The following is an 8,099-nucleotide window of genomic DNA, read 5'->3' on the forward strand; positions in this document are numbered from 1 at the left end:
GGCAGCCCTGGACACTCATGAAGATGCAGATGCTTAAGCTTTTGTGTGGGTGACAAAATTGTAGATGAAGATCCCAAGTATGTCCCAAATATGGCTTGGGACATACTTATGTTAAAAATGAGTCATGTATCCAAACTTCAAAAGTAGCTGAGCATCCTGTGTTTCTAATTAATTTTGGCAATCCCACCTGTGAGAGCATGGGGGAAACTGGGCCCTCCAGTCCCAGGAGAGAGGAGGCTGAGGGCCAGCTGTCACACATCCTTTCTGGAATAGAGTAGCGAGGAAGGCAGAGGTGGGGAGGAGAAGGAAGGCGGAAGGGAGAGGTGGAAGAAAGTAATGAGGGCCTGGGGCCTGTGATGGGGCAAAGGGAGCCAGACAGAGGGGCCCAAGGCCAGGTGAGGGCAAGAAGCAGTGTGCTCAGAGTGCCCGAGGGGATAGGGTGGCTTGACAGCTCGTCTCAGTGCCTGAGGCTGTGCCCATGGAGTGACAGGAACATGCCCACCAACCTGAGGCTCCATACCTGGGAGTCAGCCGACATCTGCGGAGAAGAGCCAGTCAGCAACCTTCCTTGCATCCAGCCCCACCAGGTAGAACTTCCCAAAGTAGGACATGTCAAACACAGCAGTGGCCCCTCTGCAGGCCAGATACTCATGTTGATAGGAAAAGTTCCAGGGAGGTGGGAATGCCATGGGGGTCTTTGGGGGCCTTTGGGGTGTGCTTCCTCCCCAAGAACGTGGAGAATGGGAGCTCTTTCCAACACACCTGTACTGAGCCTCCCCTCCTCTCTTATAACCTGCAGCAAACCCTTCCCAGCTCAGATACACACTATGACACATGCTTCTCAAGCACAGGGAATGCTCCCCAGAATAGATTATATGCTAAGCCACAAAATAAGGCTCAACATATTCAAAAAGGTTGAAATCATACAAAGGATATTCTCTGATCACAATGTAATAAAATTAGAAATCAATAGCAGAAGAAAAATTGGAAAATTCACAAGTAAGTGGAAATTAAACAACACATTGATAAAGAATGAATGGATTAAAGAAAAGAATCACAAAGAGAATTAGAAGCTACTGAATTAAATGAAAATGAAAGCACAACACACAACCACTTATGGGATGCAGCTAAAACGATGCTTACAGGGAAATTTCTGCTTGTACGTGCTTGTATTATAAAAGAAGGTCTAAAAATCAATAGGCCAGTCTACTTTGAGAAGCCAGAAAAAGAGCAAATTAAACCCAAAGGAAGGAGAAGAAATGAATTGTTAGAACAGAAATAAATAAGAACAGAAAAATAGAAAAAAAACAGCAAAACAAAAAGTTGATGCTTTGAAAGATCAAGAAAATTGACAAACTTGTAGCTACAGTGACAGAGAAAATGAGAGGACTCAAAGTGCTAAAATTAGGAATGAAAGAGAGGATATCAGAGAAATAACAGGGATTCTGAGTGGACTCTATGAACAACCATATGCCAACAGACTAGACATGAAATGGGCAAATTCCTGGAAACACACAAATTACTGAAACAGAATGAAGACATGACAAATCTTAATAGAACTAAAACAAAAACGAGATTGAATTTGTAATTTAAAAGTTATCCACAATCCCAGGTTCGGATGGCTTCCCTGATGAATTTTACCAAACAGTCAAAGAAGAACTAATACCAATTTTTCCCAAACACTTCCAAAAATTGTGAATAGGAAATACTTGCCAATTCACTCTAGGAGGCCAGCATTACCGTGATGCCAAAAGCAGAAAAAGATATTATAAGAAAACTGCAGACCAATATTTCTTACAAATATGGATGCAAAAAAAAAATCCTTAACAAAATAATGGCAAATCAAGTCCAACAACATAGGAAAGAGATTACACACCATGATCAATGAGATTTATCCCAAGAATGTGAGGTTGGTTTCACATTCAAGAATCAATTGATCTAATGCAACATAGTAAGAAAACAGAGGACAAAAACCATCTGATTCTCCAATAGATACAGAAAAGTATTTGACAACATTCACCTGTTCATGACAAAAAAGCACAACAAACTAGGAATGTAAGGGAGCTTCCCTCACCTGATGAAAGACACCTACAAAAATCACATAGTAGACATGGTATTTCATGATGAAAGATCAGGAACAAGACAGGGGGGTCCATTCTTACACTCTGTTCAACATTGTACTGGAGGCCCTAGCCAGGGCAATTATCCAGGAAAAGGAAAATGAAAGGCATCCAGATCAGAAAAGAAGAAGTAAAATCATCCCTACTTGCCAATAACAGGATCTTGTATATAGGAAATCCTAAGGAATCCACTAAACACACACACACACACACACACACACACACACACACACACACAAAACTGGTAGAACTAATAAAATAGTTCAGCAAGGTTACAGGATACAAAGTCAATATATAAAAACACACACAAAAAATGTATTTCCATATTAGCAATGAACAATCTCAAAAGGAAGTATTTAAAAATTCTACTTCTAATATCATCAAGATAATAAAATGCTTAGGAATAAATTTAATTAAAAAGCTCAAAACTTGTATTCTAAAACCTAGATTTTTTTTGAAAGAAATGAAAGAAGACCTAAATAAGTGGAAAGTTATCCCATGTTCATGAAACAAAAGACTTACTATTGTTGAAATGACAATACACCCCAAATTGATCTCTCTCTCTCTATCTCTCTGTCTCTCTCTCTCTCTCTATATATATATATATACACACACACACACACACACACATATACACACACACACACACACACACACACACACACACACCAAATTGATCTAACACAATTCCTATCAAATTTCTCAGCTGGTTTTTTTTTTTTTTTTTTTTTTTTGCAGAAATTGATGAGCCGATCCTAAAATTCATATGGAGTTTCAAAGGGGCCAAGAATACTCAAAACAATATTGCAAAGGAAAAGCAAAGTTGCAGAATTCACATTTCTTGATTCCAAACTTGCTGTTAAAATACAAAGCTATGTAATCAAGACAGTGAGGTACTAAATAAGAATAGACCTATAGATCAATGGAATAGAATTAAGAGTCCAGAAAGAAGTCCTCATATTTACAGTCAATTGATTTTCAACAAGGGTACCAAGACAGTTCTACAGGGAAAGCAATCATTTCCACAAATGGTGCTGGGCCAACTGGGTAGCCACATGCAAAAGATTGTGGCTGGACCCAACTTCACACCACGCACAAAAATTAACTGTCATGGATCCTAGACCTAAATGTAAAAGTGAAGACTATAAAACTCTTAGAAGAGGCCAAGTGTGGTGGCTCACCCCTGTAATACCAGCACTTTGGGAGGCCGAGGCCGGCAGATCAGGAGGTCAGGAGACCGAGACCATCCTGGGCAAACATGGTGAAACCCCATCTCTTCTAAAAATACAAAAAAAGTTAGCCAGGTGTGGTGGAGGGCACCTGTAGTCCCACCTACTCAGGAGGATGAGGCAGGAAAATGGCGTGAACCTGAGGAGGCGGAGCTTGCAGTTAGCTGAGATCATGCTACTGCACTCCAGCCTGGGCGAAAAGAGTGAAGCCTCATCTCAAATAATAATAATAATAATAATAATATTAATAGTAATAGTAATAGTAATACAAATAAGCCTATTTTAAAAGGGACGAAGGATCTGAACAGACATTTCTCCACAGAATATATGCAAGTGAACAACAGGTCCATAAAAATGTGCTCAACATCATTAGTTGTTCCAAAAATACAAATCAAAACCACAATGAAATGCCATTTCACACCCACTAGGATGGCTAGAATGAAAAAGTCAGATAATAACAAGTGTTGGCGAGGATGTGCAGACATTAGAACCCTCTTTCACTATGGTAGGGAATGTAACGAGGTACAGTTACTTTGGAGAACAGTTGGTGTTCCCTCAAAACGCTAAAGAGAGATACCATGTGACCCAGGTATAGTTATACACCCGCGAGAAATGAAAACATACATGCACGTAACACCTGGGACATAGATGTTCACAGCAGCACTGTTCATAGGAACTTAAAAGTGAAAACAACTCTGATATCCACCGATGGATCAACGGATAAGTAAAATATGATGGGTCCATACAATGGAATATGATTGGGATAAAAAGGAATGAAGTGGCTGGGCATGGTGGCATGCACCTGTAATTCCAGCACTTTGGAAGGCCGAGGCAGGTGGATCACCTGAGGTCAGGAGTTCGAGACCAGCCTGGCCAACATGATGAAACCCCATCTCTACTAAAACTACAAAAATTAGGCATGTTGGCCTGTGCCTGTAATCCCAGCTACTTGAGAGGCTGAGGCAGGAGTGTTGTTTGAACCTGAGAGGCTAAAGTTGCAGTAAGCCAAGATCACACCACTGCACTCCAGCCTGAGTGAGAGGGCAAGACTCCATCTCAAAAAAAAAAAAAAAAAAAAAAAAGTGAATGAGGTGCGGACACACTCTACAACTTGTATGTGCCTTGAGAATATCACACTAAGCAGAAGAAGTTGATCACAAAAAGAACACACATTTCATGATTCTACTTAGGTGAAACGTCCAAACCAGTTATATCTACAGAGAGAGAAAGTAGAGTTGTCCTGGGCTGGGGATAGGGCAGGGTATGGAGTATTATTTTCTGGGAGATGAAAACATTCTATAACTAGATCATGGTGATGATGGCACAACCCTGTGAAGTCACTAAAACGTTGAGTTGTACCCTTTAAATGAATAAATCATATAGTATGTGAATTAGATCTCAATAAAGCTGTTTAGAAAACACATACACACACAGACACACACACACACACACACACACACACACACACACACAGCACTCCCTATTTCCTTCCCCACGTTTACAGATGCCTGGGTGAGGTTTTCAGAGCCTTCTATTCTGCACTGTATGTTCTACTTGGTCTTCCCTTCAGGATTCAACATGCCTCCCACTGCTGAGCAGATGTGCCCACCTCATTGTTATTATGGCAAAAAAGTAATCATGACAGCAACACCCACAGCTTCCTGAACATTGCCATGTGTCGTGAAGCTGTTTCATCTCCTCCCAAGTTCCCTTTAAGTTTCCACAAGGGAACTCATATTATGCCTCATGTTCTCAGGGAGGCCAGGGATGGTGGCATAGCTGGGCAGTGGCAGAGCTACAGTCCAGCCAGGTTGTGCAGGGGTGCACTGACCCTGAGAGCTGGTCACTCAGACACCTGCCCAGCTCCGTATTCAGTGATGCCTCATTGGCGGACAGGATTGAAATCAGCCATGGAGAAAGTATTTACATCGGGGAAATTGGCCAATGCTGCAGAGCCAGCTTCCTGCCCTCCACCCCAGAAAACTGATTGTTAAGCTGTTACCAGCACACCGCTGGGACCGTTCGCCTCCTGAGCCCTCTGTGGCTTCTCCAGCCCCACCAGCCTTCACTATCCTTCAGGACAGGGTTCCCCTTCGTCGGTTTCCGTTTTACCTTTGCTGATGCCACCAGGGCTGCCGACCAAAACTCTCCAGCAGCCTCCCGCGCTGGGTTCCTCTAGCTGCCAGCGCTGAGAACAAGCACGTGTTTCGTGCTTTAGAAAGGCTTCAGGCCTGTCCGCGGAGGCTGGATGAAGCCACAAAGCCAAGTTGGCATCTTCCCTGAGCTCCCACATCCTCAAGGGCCAGAGTCCCAAAGGCTTTACAAGCTGTGGGTGAGGAGGTGCCAGACGGAGCCCCGAGCACTCACCAGGAGGCAGCGACAGGGCCTCGGCCACTGAGCCTGCTCTGCTTCTCAGGCGTTTCATGATGCACACACCTCCGCCTTCCTGCAGGAGCCCCCTCTTCCAATGCCTTGAACAGATGTTCTGCCACTAGGGCAAGCTTTGGGGGAGATGGTGGAAATGAACAGTTTCTTTACTTCAGGACTGGCTACAGAACCCAGTGCGGGAACCAGTGGGGCCCTTGTTCAAAGACCATGCAGAGTTTCCATGCACTGACAGCAGGGCAGGAACCCAAACTGGGCCCTTCAAGGCAAGGGGTCCCGGGCAACCACGGGGTCAGACCTGAAAGAAGCTGGGCTTGTACCTGTCCCAGAGGCCCCAGAAAGGAACCCCCTAGTGGATGCCTCCTAAGCTGTCCCTGGGGTCTGAGACTTCGGGCTCAGGCCTTGGCTCTGCTGTTATGTCAGATTCATGGTGAGATGTCAGGAGTCTCCCTGGGGTGGTGTGGGGACAATAGCTGAACTCTACCTGTGAACACTTTACCACACGGCTGGGCAGTCCAGGGCAGAAGCTCTCCTTCCAGGACAGCTGTCAGGTAGAACGCCCTGTGTGGTGCAGGTTGCTGCAGGGGAGGAGGCCCCCCAAGACTCCTCACCTCCACCCCCGCATGTGGGATTCAGGTCCCTGGGCAGGGGTGACGGGCTGCAATGTGCCCCGTGTGACCAGCCTTGCCTGCCCACTTTGGAGCAAGCAGGAACAGCAGGCTCCAGGCCATGGCCCTCTCAACTCTGGTTCCCTCTGCTTGTCTTTTGGAGGGGCCCATAAGGGGCCTGATGACCAGGAGCCTCTGGGCACCTTGTCTTGGATCTGCTCTGCGCTGGCTTCCAGGAAGGAGGAGTCCCTTCCCCAATCACATCTCATGCCAGCCTCGGAGTAGCTCCAGAGAGCTGGAGGGGGAGGTCCAGAGTGGTGCAGCCCCGCTGGGCCCCAGCCCGTTACCTCAGTCCCCACCTCACCCCATCCTCAGCAGCACCACTTTAGCTCAGGCCTGGCTGCTGGCAAAATCTCCATACAGAGGGAGGAGGGGTGAGAGGAAAATGCATGATTCCTCCTGAAAATGGAGTCAGAGGAAAACAGCGTGAATGCAGAGCCGGAAGAGACTCCTGGGGGAGGGGAACTTATGCAGGGCCAGCTGAAGGCCGGCCCAATAGGGAGGCTAAACTGAGGGACAAGCAGAGGGATGGACCCCCGCGATGGACCCCAGCTACGCACCTCGTCGTGATGGGGTGGGAAGTGGAAAGCGTACTCCCCCAGCAGCCTGCGGTAGGCATAGTCCTAGTGCGCAGCGGCTCCCATAAGCCCGGTAGTAGTCGTACTGAAGGACCTGGGAAGAAAACATCTGGTCCTAGGCCTCACTTCCTGGTGCCTCCCCACTTCCCTTCCCAGAGCGGGGTCCCGCTGAGGCTATGATGAAGGAGTCAGGCCTGGCCCTGCCCTTGGGGAGCCTCTACAGTGAGAGAGTGTGTTGTGGACACAGGCAGGGGGCTCCCATGAGGTTCAGGCAAAGCAGCGGCACAAAGGATGCAGGAGCCTCACCTGGTGGGTCTTAGAGCCCGGCGGGGCCTAGGAGGCTGGAGGAGAAGCTGGATGCACCCAAGGTGGGGAACGACAGGGAGAGGCAGTTACCCAGGACCTCAACCAGGGCTGCTCCCCAGAGCCAGGGCAATCCCAGGCCCAGCTTCTGCTCTGGGCCAGAACCGGCCAGAAGTGCCTTATGCTCCTACCAGGTGTACCCCTTTCTACAGATGAGGAAACTGAGGCGCAGAGAAGTGACGTCTCACCCAAGGGCACAGACAAGTCCAGGACTGGGTAGTGGCATGAAGCCAGGCAGGTGCGTGGGCTCCAGGGTCCAGCTTCTCTGCCATTGTCTTGGCCTCCCTGGCATCTGCTCCCTTCTCAGACACCCCACAGCGCCATGGCCCTCCTCGGCCTCTGTTCCTGCAGACAACCGCCCCCACCTGCCCTCCTAATTATTGGCATAGCTCAGCTGTGAAGTCAGGTGCGGGCAATTCTTGCCTCCCAGGGCTGCCGGGCCCGTCCGCCTGCCCCAGCCTCACCTCCTCTTCACACACAGGTGGGAGCCAGTCTGAGGTTGTGATGGAGTCAGGCTTTGCTGGCAGCTCAGCGTGGAGTCCTCTCCTTCCCCAGCAGGGCCATCCCACCCACTGCAGCCCTGCCAAGGTGTCCTAGACACGCAGGTTGGTTCTTGGGTGGGGGTGCAAAATCTGCCCATCTTGGGACGTGGGGTGTGTTCCTGACTTGCTCTCCTCTCCTCACCCGGGGACAGGGGAGAAGGGCTTCCAGGGCCAGATCTGAGTGGAACACAGTGGGCTGTGCTTCAAGGCAGGG

General features: G+C 47.9%; 1 pseudogene; it reads left to right on the forward strand.

The window, feature by feature from the left end:
* The first annotated feature begins 6,523 nt into the window (after window positions 1-6,523).
* Window positions 6,524-7,160, forward strand: LOC106995737 (uncharacterized; annotated as a pseudogene).
* The last annotated feature ends 939 nt before the right edge of the window (window positions 7,161-8,099 follow it).

This window comes from Macaca mulatta, chromosome 10 (assembly GCF_049350105.2).
Source record: "Macaca mulatta isolate MMU2019108-1 chromosome 10, T2T-MMU8v2.0, whole genome shotgun sequence".
Taxonomy (NCBI): Eukaryota; Metazoa; Chordata; class Mammalia; order Primates; family Cercopithecidae; genus Macaca; species Macaca mulatta.